The 18658-nt window shown below is 44.5% G+C and overlaps 1 protein-coding gene across 3 annotated transcripts in view; it reads left to right on the forward strand.

Annotated features, from left to right (window-relative positions):
- ARB2A (ARB2 cotranscriptional regulator A) overlaps positions 1–18658 on the forward strand; it is a 793098-nt gene that overhangs the window by 477830 nt on the left and 296610 nt on the right. The gene's annotated exons all lie outside the window — the stretch shown is intronic.

Genomic DNA, 18658 nt, shown 5'->3' on the forward strand with positions numbered 1-18658 from the left:
ACTGCTTTGAATATGTAAATCTGTGACTCCCATGATCCCAGTAGAACTCAATTTTAGAGAGGGAGAACCAGGACAATGAGCCAATCATGGTTTACTGTCATGCAAATGCAGTCAGTCTCGGATCCTAAATATACTTACAGGAAAATCAAAGGAATGACCCGCTGCTGCCCTTTCAGTGTCCAATAAGCAGGTAAGTAGCCTGCTATGGTATATGAGACAAGTCTCTAAATGACATTAAATTAAAAGAGTGAATACAATTACAAATATTTCAGCGATTAAAAATAGTTCAGACACTGCATATGTATTTCAGACATGTTTTAAGCTCTTTACTGGAAATCCACTTTATAAAAAATAAGTTAATTAATTAAACTGGGTGCTAGGTGCAGCATGCTCAACTTTGTGATTTCTGCAACTGAACGTTGCTTACCGGTACATTATATCTAATGATCATTATTAAAAGTACACTTTGTAATCTAGTGCGCTTCTCTTTATCCTTGCTATGCAGTACATTGTACATGACAATCAGAGGATAAAGGATATAAATGCTGTATGTTTGCACTGGCTCCTGAGAAATCTCACACTTGGAGCAAGCTGATTGATTGCATTTTGTCTATTCCTTCACACTGTCCATTAACCCCATGGGTGCCAGAACAATAATCTCAAACAACCAAAGACCACTTAAAAAGGTTTAAACAGTGGACCCGCCAGGCACAGCAGATGACCAAAGTGTCACCACATCTTTGCTTGTCTCTCATCACACTGGTGGACATGTCTCCACTTTTGTTGGCTTTTCATAATAAGCCACACAGATGTTTGAGAACAAGCCTTGACTTCTGACCTTAGGGTTGCAGGGGTCATGCTGTTCAGGGCCTGTGAAATTATCACAAGCTGAGTTAAAGTTTTTCTCCATCACAGGAAGTGCCCAGTAAGTAAGAAGTAAAAAAGGAGCTTTGTCAGTAAGACAAGATGGTCTCAGTGAGGGTTGGCTTCTGCATAGCGCATACACTGCAGGAGGTGCATGCTTGGGAGGAAGAATATAATATAACCACAGGCACATCAAGTATCTGTCATGCAAACCAAGATCTGGGCAGTATATTTGCTTAATATGCCTTTTGTTCGAATGTAATAGGAGTAGAACACATGTGTTTATATACATTATTAAATGAAGCTCCCAAGCTAAAAATCACCTTGTAGAAAACTGCTCTTAGAGTTGCCCATGTGTGACTTCTCTATTATATTCTTAAATTCCTTGTTAACATCACTTTACGCACTCTACTGGGCCAATGTGGGTTGCCAAGCTGTAAATATGCTGTTGTTTTACATTAATCGTCAGCTATTGAGAAATCACTATCCACTGTACAGAAGTAGCCCACACAGAACTCTTATTCTGGGCTGTATAGATATTGCACCAAATGCAGTCATCGATTTGAGTTTATCTTGGTTATTTATTATGTCTCCACAAAATTATAGTGGTGTTTTAAAACATTAACCACTTAAACACCCTTCCTGCCCAGACTAATTTTCAGTTTTCGGTGCTCTCACACTTTGAATGACAATTACTCAGTCATGCAACACTGTACCCAAATAAATTTTTTGTCCTTTTTTTCCCACAAATAGAGCTTTCTTTTGGTGGTATTTGATCACCTCTGGGGTTTTTATTTTTTGCGCTATAAATGAAAAAAGACCGAAAATTTTGAAAAAAAACGCATATTTCTTTGTTTCTGTGACAAAATTATGCAAATTATTAATTTTTCTTCATAAATTTTGGCCACAACTTATACTGCTACATATCTTTGGTAAAAAATAACCCAAATTAGTGGATATTATTTGGGCTTTGTCAAAGTTAGAGAGTCTACAAGCTGTGGTGCAAATCATACAAAATTGATCACATCTGATGTACTGGTGGCCTATCTCACTTCTTGTGTCCCGAACAAGCCAGGAAAGTACAAATACCCCCCAAATGACCCCTTTTTGGAACGTAGACATTCCAAGGTATTTAGTAAGAAGAACGGTGAGCTTTTTGATGTTGTCATTTTTTTCCCACAATTCTTTGCAAAATTAAGATTGTTTATTTTTTTCCACACAATTGTCATTGTAATAGGTTATTTTTCTCACATGCCATGTGTATACCACAAATGACACCCCCAAAAAAATTCTGCTACTCCTCGTTACAATACCACATGTGTGGGACTTTTTCACAGCCTGGCCATATAGAGAGGCCCAACATGCAGTGAGCGCCATCAGGTGTTTCTAGGAGCATAAATTACACATCTAACTTGTTGACTACCTATTACACTTTTGAAGGGCCTGGAGCACCAGGGCAATGACACGTGACACTGATGACAGATGGCACTGATACGTGGCAGTGATGACACTTATACGTGGCACTGATGACAGATGGCACTAATATGTGGCACTGATGACAGATGGCACTTATACGTGGCACTGATGACAGATGGCACTTATACGTGGCACTGATGACAGGTGGCACTTATACGTGGCACTGATGACAGGTGGCACTTATACGTGGCACTGATGACAGGTGGCACTGATGACAGATGGCACTAATACGTGGCACCGATGACACGTGACACTGATGACAGATGGCACGTGACACTGATGACAGATGGCACGTGACACTGATACGTGGCACTGATGACAAATGGCACTGATGACAGATGGCACTAATATGTGGCACTGATGACAGATGGCACTATGTGGCACTGATGACAGGTGGCACTGATGACAGATGGCACTAATACGTGGCACCGATGACACGTGACACTGATGACAGATGGCACGTGACACTGATGACAGATGGCACGTGACACTGATACGTGGCACTGATGACAAATGGCACTGATGACAGATGGCACTAATATGTGGCACTGATGACAGATGGCACTATGTGGCACTGATGACACGTGGCACTGATGACAGATGGCACTTATACGTGGCACTGATGACAGATGGCACTGGGGACAAATGGCACTGACAACAGGTGGCACTGGGGACAGATAGCACTAACAGGTGGCACTGGGGACAGATAGCACTAACAGGTGGCACTGGGGGAGGATGGCACTGGGGGAGGATGGCACTGGGGGAGGATGACACTGGGGGGGATGACACTGGGGGAGGATGGCACTTTTTTTTGTCACTTACGGCCGCTACAGCCGTTCATCTCTCCCCTCTCACACGCTGTCTGTGTGAGGAGGGAGAGCGGCGCTGAGAGATGATCTCATATGTTTACATATGAGATCATCTCTCATTGGATAGGCCGATCGCACTGTAAACGGCCGCTGGGATTGGCCGTTTACAGCGATCTGTGTTTGCCTGTCTCCGGGGGACACGGCAAAAACTTCCCCGATGCGCCCCCGCAGCGGCGCGCATTGCGGAAGTAAACACGAGGACGTCCAGGGACGGCCTCCCGGACGAGAGCGCCCGCTCTATAGCCGTCATTCGGCTATAGGGCGCGCGGAAAGTGGTTAATATATACCAAAATGCACAATAAGCCTTATTATGCTCTGGAGGGAGGGGACCAGGAACACCGAAGATGGACCCGAAAAGAGGAGGATCTGGGCTGCTCTGTGCAAAACCAGTATACCATGTTTATTTTTAAACAAGACTTTAGTATCACTTTAATTTATAGTAAGCTAGTCACTTTTTTTTTTTACCTTATATAAAAAAGCAACCAACCAAAATTCAGTAAGGTTAGCGAGCCTTTTGCATTTCATTTTCATACATATAGAGAAAAGAATGGCATGTTTATACAACAAAAAAAAATGTACAAGGCAAAAGTTAAATCTTAACATTTGTGTATATTCTCAGTACACTCCCATAGTGATTATGGACAATTTGCAAGTATTACAAATCCCATATTTGAGGTGCTATCATCCATCTACATTGCAGGCTGGACTAGAAACAAGAGTGATGACGTTATCCGGTAGATTCGTCCTTTAGAGATCTGGCCATTCAATGCAATATTGTAATAATGTTCTGGAAAGCAGACAACCTGGTTTGGCCAATGTGCAGCCAATTGAGGTTTTAGAGTTGCAGCATCTAAGAGACAGGAAATATATTGCTTTGTTCAAATATTGAAAATGATTCTGCTCCTTCGCGACCTGGAGCCAGTTGCAGCCAAGTCCATCCTCACCACCAGAGGCGCTGGTGAACACCTGCTGGCTCTTAGACTCCGCAACCCAAGAATCGCATCAGACCCAGGTGATGCGATTCCTTCAGGATTTGGCATCCCGTTTTGAACAGGTTCAGGCCTCATTAGGACCCCCAGTTCAACAACCGCAACCGCTATCTGCTGCTGCACCTATCGCATCAGTCGCAGCCACACATTCATTACTACTACCAGCTCCGGTCCGTTTCTCTGGGGACTCCAAGGCTTGCAGGGGGTTCCTTAGCCAGTGCACTATTCAGTTTGAACTTCAGCCCCAAAATTTCCTGTCCGATCGGGCAAAAGTCTCATATATCATATCCCTCCTGTCCAGCGAGGCGTTAGCTTGGGCTGCCCCTCTGTGGGAACTGAATGATCCAGTGGTTTCTAGCCTGTCTGATTTCTTGAAACTTTTTCCGAATATCTTCGAGGAACCGGGTCGTGTCTCCTCAGCGGCTAGCGCTCTTTTACGTCTGCGTCAAGAGTCCGCTTCTGTGGGACAGTATGCTCTTCAGTTCCGTATCCTCACAGCTGAATTGAGCTGGAATAATGAGGCCCTAGTTGCAACCTTTTTACATGGCCTCTCTGATAAAGTGAAGGATGAATTAGCAGGAAGATCCCTTCCTGCTGATCTGGACAGTGTTATCACCTTGTGTAACCAGATCAATATTCTTTTTCAGGAGAGGGCCCTGGAAAAGACGCCAGCACTCCCCGTTCTTTAGGCAGCCTGAGCCCCCAGTCCCTTCTCTGCGATCCGAGGAACACCCCCTGCCTACTGAGGATCCTATGCAGTTGGGCTGGACTAAGTTATCTCACGAAGAACGTGATAGGCGCAGAACTCTGGGCCTATGCCTCTATTGTGGGGCCAAAGGTCATTTCCTTGACACTTGTTCTCTTCGTCCGGAAAAACGCTCAGGGCTAATACATCTGGAAGGTGGAGTATTAGACCCTGAAATATCACCTTCACCTTCTCGTCTTTTCCTTTCTGTGTTGCTTCATGTCGGTGCTTCCTCTCGTTCGATCTCAGCACATTTGGATTACGGAGCCGCTGCCAATTTCATGGATTGGGAAACTGCATCCTCCATGAGACTTACCCTTTTGCCCCTTACAACGCCATTGGTGGTCTTGGCGATTGATGGCACGGTTCTCCCAGGGGGCCTATCCGCTTTCAAACTATTCCTGTTAAGATGTCAGTAGGGAAACTCCACCAGGAGTGGATATCCTTCCTTGTCTTACTTAAGGCTTCATCTCCTATCATATTAGGTCTTCCTTGGTTACGGCTCCATTCTCCACACGTTGACTGGTCTGCTGGACAGATCCTGGCTTGGGGTTCCTTCTGTTCCTCTTCCTGCCTACTCAAGGGTACCCCAAAGGAGAAACATCCTGTTACCACCATCCCAGTATCTTCTGCTCTTCCCGCTGTATATAGCGATCTCTGGGATGCGTCCTGCAATAGTCGGACTGATGCACTCTCTAGGTCATGTGGTACTCTGGATGAGGAGCCCACCTATGAACCTGAGTCGATCATTCACTTCAGTTCGCATAACCATTTACCTTTGTCTGTCCCTAATCTCCCTTGGACGCACAGCCAGGCTAACTTGTCTGCAAGTTCCGCAGTTGCTCTGCCCTGTGATGCGATTGAGATGGTCGCTACACCTGACAATACTATTCAGTCGAACTCTGCACCAGTTATGCCAGTCCAGCCCATGCCCAATGAGCTTCCTGCTTCTTGTTCAGCACCTTCGGTGACCTGGCCTCACCCTACTGCTACTATGTCCGTTCAAACCTGTTTAAGAGGCTCAATCCATACTTTGGATAGAATACCTCATTCGGCCAGGAGGGGTTTTCAATCTTTTTCTCAGGGTTCTCTGCATTCTGTTTGTGTTGCAGCTATCCAGCTTGACTCTTGTGACATGTCACTTTCTAACCAACCTGACCTCAAGGATCCACTGACCTCTGCCCAGTTTGGTGGTCCTGTTCTGGATGCCCAGCTCATCTTTAAGGGTGTGGGGGACCCTGCTCAGACTCCTGATCTTCTCATGCCCTTACCCATTCCTAAAAAGCCTTTAGTCCTCAAGTCCTCTCGTCCTCTCCCTACCTCTGTTTCGGTCTCTGAGGATAATCTAAAATACGAGGTTAGTTAAGTTTTGGATTCCCGGCTCCGTAAAGGCATTCTTCAGTACCTCGTACTTTGGAAAGGGTTGGGTCCTGAGGAGAGGTCTTGGATCACTGCATCTGAGGTCTTTGCTCCCTGTCTGTTAAGGAGGTTCCATCTGGAGTTTCCCTTTAAGCCTGGACCCAGGCGGGGCAGGGGGAGGCCTCGTAAGAGGGAGGGTACTGTCATGGTTATGCAGTGATCTTCCTGTGTTTGCTTACCTCCCCTCATGTGTTCAGACTAAGAGGTCAGCCACTTCCACCTGGTGGTTTTTATAACCTCTCCTCTAAGCATGGCTCCACCCCAGGCCCTATCAGGGAGCCCTATATTAACCTGTGTACTGCAGGCCATCAGTGCTGATCAACCATTGTGTATTCCTTTGTGTGTTAGCTTCCTGCCGTGTGCTCTGCTACTGTTTTCCGTTACCGACTTTGGCGTGTCTTGACTATCCCTGTTTACCTGTGATCCTGACCTTTTGGTGTGTACCCGACTATTCTTGTCTGCTTGTGGCCCCGACCTTGGCTTTGTCCCTCACCATCCCTATCCTCCTGTTGCCTACTGTGGGTGTGAGCTGGGGGTCGCGACCTGGAGCCAGTTGCAGCCAAGTCCATCCTCACCACCAGAGGCGCTGGTGAACACCTGCTGGCTCTTAGGCCGCGTACACACGGGCGGACTGTTCGCCCAACTTTGTCCGCTGAACAGTGTTTCAGCGGACAATCCGCTCGTGTGTGGGCTTCAGCGGACAGTTTCAGCGGACAGTCTGACGAACAAAGTTTTTCGGAATTCCCGTAAGACAGTCCGCTGAAACTTGGTTTCGGCGGACAGTCCGCTCGTGTGTAGGCTTGTTCGACAAACTAAGTTTCGCGCATGCTCAGAAAGGATTTACACGGCGAAGGTTGCATTGCAGTGTATTGGACGTCGAATTTCTCGTCCCGTCGTACGTGCCGTTCACGTCATCGCGCACGCTTTCAGCGGACTGTTCGTTCATCGTGTGTGGTCAAGTCCGTCCGTGTGTACGCGGCCTTAGACTCCGCGCCCCAGGGAATCTTATACTCTAACCCCAGTGGGATCTGTTCCCCATCTGCAGCAGTCAGCCGTAGGGTCCACAACCTTGCGGTGCACTCCAAATCCCTACGGTGTGCATCTGTCACCTCACCTCAAGGTGACCTGACATTGTGCTCTTGCCTGCCCAATCAGAGAGGACAAAGGACGACCCTTAAGGGTGAACCTTCTCCACATGGCCCACTCTATGTACCAGGCCAGCTTGCTGGTGTTGATTTGGGCTCTGCCCACCTCATGGATGCCCCCCATTGCTTTCCAGAACCTCCGCTCACACTGCCTGACAGACTCTGGATTTGCACTTTTTATATAAAGTACACTAACACTTGTTATTCTAAAACTAGGTCAAACCAGGAAAAAATTACGATTTTTACATCATACTTGCCTGTAAAATCCTTTTCTTTGAGTATATCATGGAACACGAAGTCAAGCTAATATTCATTACCTGCTGGATTATACTCCATCATTAGGTGAATGGACACTGATGAACCAAAGGGCTTCAGACAGGAAGTGATTCCCTATATAATCCCTCCCATTCAGGAAGTACTTTAGTTTTATAGCAAGCACTAAATCCTCAAAAATGAGGCGGGGTGTCCCATGATGTACTCCAAAGAAAAGGATTTTACAGGTAAGTATGACGTAAAAATCCTATTTTCTTTTTCATACATCATGGAACAGAGAGTCAGGCTAATATTCATTGTGAAAAAAGGGGGGATAGATATGGCGCTGCTCTTATTAAGAGGTATTCTGCAACCTCTAGATACTTGAGGGGTGTGTATACCACAGGTGCATTTAGTGCAAAAAGTGCAGAAAATAGAAGATGTAAAAGATATACTACTGTGTAAACGTCCTGATCGCTTATTTTTAATGCATACTGTTAGAAGCTATGTGCATTCAAACAAATAAAATGAAAAAAAAAATGAAGAAAACAATAGAAAAGCACTAACTTTTCCTGTGTAAAATCCACAATCCTGTGCAAAATCTGCAATTCAAAAACAAATCTTTCATAATAATTACCTGCGTCCCAGCGCAATAGCCTTGTGGGGAGGGAGACACCCTGCCAAACAATAGCCATCAGAACTTATACGGCAGCCCACAGTACACTGCGGCCGAAAGCCAAATCCTCAGCTGCTTGAACATCCACTTGATAAAATTTTGTGAACATATGCACTGAAGACCAGGTAGCAGCCTTACAAATCTGAGCCTACAGATACCTGATGGCGAAAAACCCAGGAAGTTCCTACACTGGTACAATAAGCTCTCACCATAAAGGGAGGAGCTTTGTTTCAGACCGTAGGCCTGAATGACTAATTGATGGACCCAATTGGCAATGGATGCTTTGGAAGCTGACTGCCCTGTCTTGAGTCCTTTTTGGTAAAACGAGAAAAGAGTCTGATCCTCGGATCTCAGCAGATCTAAACAGATAAACCTTGACTGCCCGGACAAAATCCAAAGAATGCAGTCATCTCTCTTCCGCCGAAATAGTTTGAGAGAAAAAAGAAGGCAAAATAATGTCCTGATTTAAATGAAAGGCCGACACCACCTTTGGCAAAAAGAATTGAACAGGTCATAACACAACTCTGTCACGGTGAAGGATCAAGTATGGTTCCATGCATGAAAGGGGCGCCAACTCTGACACTCTTCTAGCTGAGGTGATAGCCATCAGGAAGGCTAGCTTATGTGACAGTAAGTCTAATGGAATTTCCTTAATAGGTTCAAATGGTTGTTTCTGTAACACAGACAGCATCAAGTCCAAAGGACACATAGGTGACCTTATGAGGGGAAGCAAGCAAATTGCTCCTTGCATAAAGGTTTGAATCTGTGAATGGGAGTCTAATGGCCTTTGAAAGAATACTGATATGGCTGACACCTGACCTCTGATTGTACTCAAAGCCAATTTGATTTCCACAGCTGACTGTAGAAAAGAGAGAATTCTCCCAATCATATATTTCCGAGGCTATTCTGGCTTCTCACCAAGCAATATAAATCTTCCTAGTGACAGCTTTTCTAGCATTCACTAGAGAAGACACCACTGGTCCCGAGATGCTATGGTCCTTTAACACCATAGCTTCAATAGCCATGCCATCAAATTTAGAGACTGTAAATTGGGGTGAAATATAGGACCTTGAGACAGTAGATCGTGGCAATGTGGAAGCAACCATCTATCGTCAGTCTCACAAACCAGGTCCTTCTGGGCCAGGCTGGTGCCACCAGAATGACTGGAACCCCCTCTCTCTGAATCCTATGCAACAAATGCAGAAGGAGAGGGATCAGAGGAAAAGCATAAACCAGGGATTACGGATTCCATGGAACTATCGGAGCATCTGCTCCAATTGCCAGAGGATCTCAAAACCTCACAGGATCTTGAGTCTTCTTTGCGAGGCTCGGGTACCATTTATATAAGCATAAAAGCCTGTGTCAAATGGATCCGATTGGTCAATGCCTTGATTCATTTTTGGAACCGTTTGTGGGACTAGAGACCTGGAGCTCAGAGAGCTCAAACAAACCGTGCCATCCACCTTGCAGACACTGGTAAAAAAAGAAAGTACTTCCTGCATGGGAGAGGTTATATAGGGAATCCCTTCCTGTCTGAAGACCTTTGGTCTACCAGTGTCCATTCACCTAATGATGGAGTATAACCCAGCAGGCAATGAATATTAGCCTGCCTCTTTGTCCCATGATGTATGAAAAAGAAAATATATATTTTCTCTTTATAATACATACAAAATAAAACAATATTTGAAACATGACAATAAAAGAAAGTGTTTTTAACCCCCCCCCCCCCAAAGAACAAAACAAAAACTTTGGTATCATACATAATAATTCCAGTGCCATATTAGAAAAACACATAGCTGAAATGTGAAAATTAATATGGAGGTATACAATTATGAGAACAAGACAGGTTAATTTTCTTAATGGACAGCTTGACCTGCGTGAAAACAGAGAAAAATATAAAGGCATAAAAAAAAATTCAATAAATCATATCCTGTTTACTGCAGTAACCCTCACTCTGTTATCACCCTGACCTTTTGATCCTGACCCTTACTTTACCCCTGCCACTGACCTAGATCAAACCCTGTTCTACACTTTATTCTTTAATTTTTAATGAACCACTTGCCGACCAGCCACTATAATTTAATTTCCGTTTCTTTATCTGTCATATTTTGCCTTCAGGTCCTTTAACCAATATGGGTGATTTGTTCACGTGCATCCCAGCATTTACGCAGGGGCAGCAGGTGTGTTCAGGTCGCTTGTATCACGGGGGTAGTTGGCCAGTTGTCACATGTCATGTTCTGTTATATCTACAGATCCATATGGGCCAAGGTTAATTTGTAAGTGTCAATACAACATTCTCGGCTGTATATCATATGTCATGCGCTGCACGGTCATTCCTTTGTCCGTTTTGTTACCCACCACATTCTGTAGGTACCTCGGCCCTGAGTGTTCCTTTCTAATTGCCTGTCTTTGCGCTACAGGTTGCTCGAGCTCGCTTATTGCATACACGTAGGCACTAGGTTCATTTGCACACTGTTGTTGGCGGCACATTGCTGCACCCACGTTTATAGACTTGGTTAGGCATGAAGGGGTGTTGTGGTTCTTGTACGGATGGTTCTTAAATTCTTTGCTTGTCATTTTCTCTCATAGATATTGTCATGATATTGTCATGTCGCATGTTCCGGAAAGCTACAAATTTGCGTTTATTCCTCCAACCCCAACTAGGGGTTTAGAGTATGGCAGCACCCCATCTTTAAGGAGTTCGACTATACCCAGGCTCACAGCAGAGCGGCGCCACAGGGGCATCCCATATCCTACCACAGCTAGGAAAACAGAATTGTTTAGGTTGTTGTTTGCCAGTCCATCTCAGCTACTCAGTTCTACCAGCGCAGACCAGGTTTCTATGCATGCTTCGTTGACACAGATTCATGCCTTACTAAATACATTTTCAACATCCATGTTGCAAATGCACCCCCAGCTCCAGTTCCTCCCAGCGCTTCCACAGGTAATGTTGCTGTTTCCTTGCTTGTGGTAGCTCCTTCCCCTCTAGCGGCATTGCCATCAGTATCCACGGCTTGTTGCTTACCTGCTAACATTAAGAAGGACATTCTGGAAGGAAAAGATGTGAAACTTTTCTAATAGCATCTCAGGATGTTACAGAGAAGACTTATGCTTGTGGGGAGGTCCCAGTAGTACTCGAAACGAAAGACCCTACCTGGGTAAGGCTCAAGAGTGCAACAATTTAAATCATTCTGGTTTCAAAGGCTCCTGCATGTCTGCTCCAATTGTTTCAGAGCTCACCCCAAGTCCTCCTGTCTTATCAATCCCTTTAGTTCATCAGGACTAAGCCAAGTCAATATATCCTTGCTAGGGGCTTGTTTAGAAAGTCACCCTTTCCCAGCCTTCAGACAATTCCTGCTGGATGGATTTTCAGTAGGATTTCACACAGGCCTAATTACGCTGCCAATTGAGTCTTTTGAATGCAGGAATTTATTGTCAGCAGACAGCCATGCTCCTATTGTTGATGAATTATTGGAGGCAGAAGTGTCTGTCCAAGGGATTTGTGATTGGTCCGTATGTTTCACCACTTTTCGGGACGCGGAGGGTCAGCCCCATTGGGTTGGTTTGTGGCAAGTTTTCCAATAAATATTGATTATTTATGACTTGTTTTCACTGATGTATTCATCTGTGGATTTGTTTATCCAGCATATTCTACAATTAGGCAGGGGAACTTGGTTATCCAAAGTGGATATTGCCAATGCATTCCCAGCTACTTCCTATTAGACCTGCCGTTTGGCAATGGCATGGCATCAGGTGTCGGGAACATTAATATTTCACCACCAAGTTTACCTTTGGGTCTAAGATCAGTCCTTGCTTGTTTGACATCTCTGCCCAAGCACTCCATTGGATCTTGGAAGACGTTTCACAAGTTCTTGACATGATACCTTTGCAGTTGTCCTGAGGATATAAATTATGTGGGGGCTTTTGCGGCATATTGCCACAGAGAGTTGGCGTTATCCGCTAATGCCATCAAATTGTATCTGTCAGGTGTTCAGTATTTCTGGTCCCTGCTGAATCTTGACAATCTGTCCATTTTTGCTACTCACCCTCTCATGGCCATGTTGAGGGGTTTTCAGAAAACGCAGGGGTGGTGACATTTGTAACAACTACCAGTTGCCAGCCATATTTTCCGTGACATTTCAGATATTTTATCATCTTCCCCTTTTGGCCTAGATCCCAGTTTGGTGATCAAGGCAGCTAATTACTTGAGGTTTTTTTGGCTTTCTCACACCAGCCGCCATGATCCTTTCCTGGTTAAAAGGCAGTCTTACTAGGTTCACTGATCACTATCTTTTACAACTCAATAATTATAAGAATAGACAGTTGGGCCAGGGCTTTGTAGTAAAGTATTACAGTATCAATAGCAACTGGTATCCGGCTGAGGTGCTTGACTCTCTCTCCAATCTGTTCACAGCAGCTCCACTGGACAGCCCTTTGCTGTCTTTTCCCATGTATCCTCTCACCTCAAAAGAGTTTTTCTCATGTCAAGATTTTAAAAATTAACCTTAAATCCAAAACCGTTTTCCGGAAATTTGTTTAGGATCGGGGCAGCATCCGCAGCTTCCAAGCACGTGTCACGTGTCCCAGGTGACTGTGTGGCGTATCATGGCAACCGGCGCCACTCGCGCATGCACAGTGGGTGCCCGACTGTGAAGCCACAGCCGGTTGCCCACAGTAAGAATGCCAGCGTGGTGAGCGGAGCGGGGAACGAGGGGGGGGGGCTTCGTTCTCCCGCATCGCTGGACCCTGGGACAGGTAAGTGTCCAATTATTAAAAGTCAGCAGCCACAGTATTTGTAGCTGCTGACTTTTAAGTTTATTTTTTTAGGGGGCATCCCACTTTAAGTATATATGGGGCCAGGGCCGTTTTTTTTTTTTTTTTTTTAAAGAAGTTTTTATTAAGAATTTGTACGTGTACAATATCATAAACGAAAACAATAACATATGTATGAGTGAAAAAAGTGACAATATTATTCGGTACATATAAGAGTCGACAATCTCGAATGGCATATAGCAAGAAATTCTAACCAATACTATGATGTCATTCTTTAAGGTAAATATCTGTAGGCTTGGTCTATTCAACTAAATAGTCTACTAAAAAAAAGGGGAAAGAGTATTAGATCTCGAGATCTCAGTGGAGGGATTTAGTGTCACTTCAGAAAAGTTTGATGTCATAATGTGGAAAAGGGACTAGAGTTAATTTTCACGAATACTTAAGGAATAGAACAATTTGTTGGGGAATGATACTGCAGAGAAATACAAATTAAAAATAACTAAAAACATATTCCAGAACATTGTGTGAAGTAAATGCAGTCAAAGCTGCCTTCCAATTGCACATTCGACACTAAAGTGGTATTTGAGTAGTAATTCTAAAATGGGGCAAGGTAGGGGCGGTGGAAGGATATCAATGTAAATACATTGAATGGGATAGGAGTGTTCTGTATACAGCCTGTTCCGATATTGGAGAATGGGTAAAATGCTTCCAATGGCTTACGTGGTTTGAAAATTCAAATGGTTCTTGAGAATGTGAACCAAACCTGTATATAAACAGTAGTAAAAGATAAAGAGAATCTAAAAAAGGGGGGGGTCTAGTTGAGTAAGGAGAGGGGGTACGGAAATGAGGTGATTCAAGATTTATTTGTGATAGACGTTATTAACATTGTGTTGAGTTTTCATATCATGTAAGCAGATCTCGATATTCCTGTGTGGTGGTGAAATGTTGCCAACAGGACCACGTCTGTATGAATTTGGAAGGTGTGTCTTTGGCTTGATGTATCAGGTCTTCCATTTCGGCTGTTTTGTGGAGTCTATCAAACTAATCACGCACGGTTGGGGTGGCCGATGATCGCCATTTCCTGGGGATGCACATGTTTGCAGCGGCTATCATGTGCATAGTGAGGGATCGTAGGTAGGTACGTTTTGGTTTTGCAGGGTAGTGTAATAGGAATTGTGCAGGCGTGTATTCAAGTGTGTATGTGGTGATTTTTTGTATCAAATGGTGAACTTTCTTCCAAAACGGTTGGATTTTATGGCAGGCCCACCATATATGTAACAATGAGCCGATTTCAGTGCCACAGCGCCAGCATTGCGGTGAGAGGGAAGGGTAAATGTGATGGAGTTTAAGAGGTGTGCGGTACCATCGTGAAATCGGTTTATATGCATTTTCTTGCGCAGAAACGTTCAAGGATCCTTTGTGTGTGATGGTAAGTATTGTTTCCCAATCCTTATCTGTGAGGTTGATAGATAAATCAGTGGACCATTTCATCGTGGTCCAGCAGTTTCGTTGTTGTTGGTTCGGGAACAGTAATCCGTAGGTAAAGGAGATAAGGTGTCTATGGGGTTCTGAGTGTTGGCACATGTCCTCAAATGGAGTGAGAGGTCGGGACCACTCCAATTTTGAAGCTTGTGTGTCGAGGTAATGTTTAATTTGGATATAGGTCCAGTATGAAAATGTGTTTGGTCTAAGCTGGTTCGAGAGAGTAGAGTATGAGAGCAGTTTGTCGTCTGTGAAGAAGTGATTAGCCCGGACAGGCATGTGCGGCCATTTAATCTTCAAAAAGGGAGCGTGTAGTCCTGGTGTAAAAGCTGGGTTCATTGCGAGGGGAGTCATTGGTCCGTTTATCGACGATATCTTGTATTTTGAGCATGCTTTTTGAAAAACGGAGAGTGTAGGGTAAATCAAAGGGTGTGTTTTATAGATAGCTGGAGTGTGTTCATTCGGTATCCATGGAGTCTGAGCTAGGGGGATGTGGGATAATGAATTTTCTAATTGGACCCAATCCTTAGTGGAAGCGTGTATGTTCCAGTCCAGAATTCTTGTCAAATGTGCTGCCTGATGATATTTTTCAATATCAGGGAGGCCGAGACCACCACTGAGTTTAGGAGATGTGAGCTTGATATAGTTTAGTCTAGGGCGAATCGGTCCCCATATGAATCTAGTGCATAATGTACGATAGGTTGAGAAAAACGTGGGCGGTAGTTTAATAGGGATCGTCTGGAGAAGGTATAAAATCCTCGGGAGGACGTTCATCTTAATTATGGCCGTTCTACCGAACCATGAGAAAAGTCCAGACGACCATTTCTGTAGGTCATTTTGGATGTTATGTAACAGGGGTAGATAATTGACATCATATAAGTTGGTTAGAGATGCTGGTAGTTGGATGCCTAGATAGGTGATGGAATGGGTGTTCCACTTAAAACGGGAAGTTGAGTTGGCATTGGGAGCATTGTTGAGGTGTTAAAGTAATGTTTAATGCATGAGATTTTGTGAAATTAATTTTGAGATGGGATATTTGATTGAATAGGTCCAGTGTTTTCAGAAGATTTGGGAGTGTTGTCAATGGCTCTGTAAGAAATAGGAGAATATCATCCGCAAAAGCGGCTAATTTGTAAGTGTGATTTTGTATTGTGATTCCTTTGATATCCGGATTCGCTCTGAGACATCGAAGGAAGGGTTCTAAGGTGAGTACGAATATAAGTGGGGATAGAGGGCAGCCTTGTCGCATGCCGTTGGATATGGGAAAGGCGTCCGACAGGTGGCCATTAATGCGGATTCTTGCAGTGGGCTTGGAGTAAAGCATGAGAATGTATTGGAGCATGCGGTTAGGAATGCCAATGGCTTTCAAGGTCTCTGACATGTAATCCCAGGCCACTCTGTCGAACGCCTTCTCCGCATCCAACGACAAAAAAAAACCTTTTTGGCCTGCTTTGTTAAGCCAATGGTGGATGTTAAGGGCTTTGAGGGTATTATCCCTCGCTTCCCTGCCCGGGATAAAACCTACTTGGTCGAGGTGTATAAGGTCAGGGAGTAGGGGAAGCAATCTGTTGGCCAGTATTTTAGCGTACCATTTTAGGTCTACATTTAATAGGGAGATTGGCCTGTAGTTGTGAACTAATAGAGGGTCTTTGCCAGGTTTGGGGATTACCGTAATGTGTGCTGTTAATAAATCTCTAGGGGGTGTAGTAGGTGTTGCATATGCATCAAACGTGGTGGTAAAAAAGGGTGTCAATAATTGTTTAAAGGATTTATAGTAACCGACAGTCAGGCCATCGGGCCCCGGACTTTTACCAACTTTTAACATGTTTAGAGCTAGATCCGCCTCTTCTACAGTTATAGGTTTGTTGAGATCTTGGGAAAGGGTTTCCGAGATCGGAGTAGGGCCGTATTGTGCGAGAAAGTCTTTTATCATGGTTTTTCGGTCGGAGGATGTTTGTCTATTTTCTGCGGAGTGTAGGTTATATAATTTGGAGTAATATGACAGAAATTGTTGAGCTATATCTGGATTGGACGTAACTTTACGTCCCTGTGGGTCTGTGATAGAGTGGATGGTTGTGGTGGCTTTTTTGGAATGGAGGGCTCTAGCTAGGAGTTTGCTAGCTTTATTGCCAAATTCATAGAAGCGTTTTTGGGATAAAAGACATTTGCGTCTAATTTGTTTTCCTAATAATTGCGACAATTCCTTCCTGGCAGATATTAATGAGTCAAGGGCATCTAGGGCTAGGGTCTTTTTATGGAGGTTTTCTAAGGACCTAATTTTTTGGAGTAAAGTTGTTTGATGTAGCTCCCTGAGTTTTCTTCTTTTGGAGGCCGCAGCAATGAGTATGCCCCTAATCACACATTTATGTGCTTCCCACGTAATTTGTGGTGAGATGTCAGAGGTGTTATTTTCCGAAAAAAAATGTTGTAATCCTGTTGTGACGTCTGCGACAATAGTCATGTCAGTAAGTAGGGAAGGATCTAGTTTCCATGATTGGGGCCTGGGATGTGTTTCAGGAAATGTTAGGCTTATCGAGATTGGGTGATGGTCAGATAAGTACATAGGATCTATAGATGCTTTTTGAAGATAAGGGAGGGCTGATTGGGATATAAAGAGGTAATCAATTCTAGAATATTTGGCATGCGGTGGAGAGAAGAAGGTGTAATCTTTGCCATCCGGGTAAAGTGTGCGCCACGTATCATGGATTAGGAGTGATTGTAGTTCAGATTTAATGGCCTTTAGGGCGGTATATGGTAGAGAAGAGTTACCATTCGATGTGTCAACTAAGGGGTTCAGTGGGGTGTTGAAATCACCACCTAGTATCAGTGTACCTTCTTGGAAGTCTACCAGGCGTCGTGTTAAGTCGCGAAAGAAGGGCACTTGTCCACTATTCGGGGCGTACAAATTTCAGGGCCGTTTTTAAGGCAGGGCAAAAGGGGCAGCTGCCCTGGGCCTTGTCATTGTTGTGGGGCCCAAAGCAGCTGCCACATACTTGCCAACTATCCTGGTTTAAATTCCCTTGTTCCTTGAAGTTTTAGTCCAGTGCCATGTCCCAATATCTCAGTGTGAAGTGATGCTACTAATGCTGCCCAGCTCTGCCCTATTGTTGTGTCCAGATGACTCACCTGCAGACCCTGTGTTTACATGTAAATAGTGGCGGCATTCATATGTATATCATGCCCCTCCAGGTCAAATCCACCATCACCTATACTGAATGCTGCCCACTGGGGAGGTAAAGGGGCATGCTTGAAAGTCCTGCCTACAACTGTGGTCATTAAGCCTAACATCTGCCTGTTCTGCAAAGGCAAGCTAATAGGTGGGTCCAAAGATGAGCAGAGTAGGCAGGTAGAGTTAAAAGGGGTGGAGGGTTGGTGTGGAGAGGATGGGGGGGGTTTGGGGTGCAGAGGTTATCAGAGGTTTTATGATGCAAAGGTGTACTGACAGGGTGGATAAAGGTGTAGGTTGCGTGTCATTTCAATGGGCTGCTCTATGTGCTAGAAATGCGGAAGACCCTTTTTCAAAATCACATGTCATTAACAATTGATGGCATGACTGTTTATCTGCTAAAGGGCAGCTGCAGATTTTGCATGCGTTCCTGACACACAAATGTGAACGCAGGCTAAATGTCTCAATTACATTGGTGGTCAGTGTAAATCTTCTCATTACATTGGGGCTTGGTGTAGAATCCTTTCATTCATGCCTGATCTGATACAGTAAACCGATTTTGAGTCTAGCTGCTATTTATTGTATATCTCAGAGCAGGCGGAGAGCGAAATTGCATGGGTGGGGCGGGTTGGGCTTTGGCGTTGGGGGCTCCATAAGAATTTTTGCCCAGGGCCCAACCAATATTAAAGACGGCCCTGTATGGGGCGCTTGAGTTCCTCCTGTTACAGCAGATACATACCAGAATCCCATACGGAAATCATCCGGGCATTCGCTTCTTTACTAGATTGATCATTATTACCCG

The sequence above is a fragment of the Lithobates pipiens genome, unplaced genomic scaffold (assembly GCF_037356315.1).
Source record: "Lithobates pipiens isolate NorthernLeopardFrog02 unplaced genomic scaffold, aLitPip1_a1.2 Scaffold_3, whole genome shotgun sequence".
NCBI classification, from domain to species: Eukaryota; Metazoa; Chordata; class Amphibia; order Anura; family Ranidae; genus Lithobates; species Lithobates pipiens.